Here is a 586-nt window from a genome sequence, read left to right as displayed (position 1 = left end):
TAATACTGATGACATGATGGTAGTGTTATTGTTAATATTTGATGCTTAAATCCTGCAGTTTATTCTACGTTGCAAAAATTCTCACAACGTCATTTCAATAAACCAAATGTATACTCGTAGCCACCTAATATGAAAGGCTAACACTGCTGTTTTTATCAATAAATTCATTCATTGATTCATTCTTTTCAGATACTGATTTGTTACTGTGTTACTGTGTACTGACAACTGCATAGAAACATATATCATTGTTTAGTAATATTGCATTATATATGTGTATTCTTTTAACACTACGCTTGTGTACATTAATGAGTAAGCACTGTCGCCTCACAAAAGTCCTGAGTTCAGTTTTTTGGAGCCTTTTTGTGTGGAGTTTGTATGTTCTCCCTGTGTCTGTATGGATTTCCCCCCACAGTTCATAGATATGCAACATAGGTGAACTGGAAACTCTAAAGTGCCCATAGATGTAAATAGGAGTGTGAATGGTTGTCTTTCTATATACAATAAATATTAGCCCTTTAGATAGACTGACGTTCTGCTCAGCGTCTACCCCACCTCCCAATGTAACCAGGGATGTGCTCCAGCATGC

This window comes from Morone saxatilis, unplaced genomic scaffold, assembly GCF_004916995.1.
Source record: "Morone saxatilis isolate NCDOM2014 unplaced genomic scaffold, NCSU_SB_2.0 Contig1, whole genome shotgun sequence".
In the NCBI taxonomy this organism is placed as follows: Eukaryota; Metazoa; Chordata; class Actinopteri; family Moronidae; genus Morone; species Morone saxatilis.
This window is presented reverse-complemented; position numbering follows the sequence as displayed.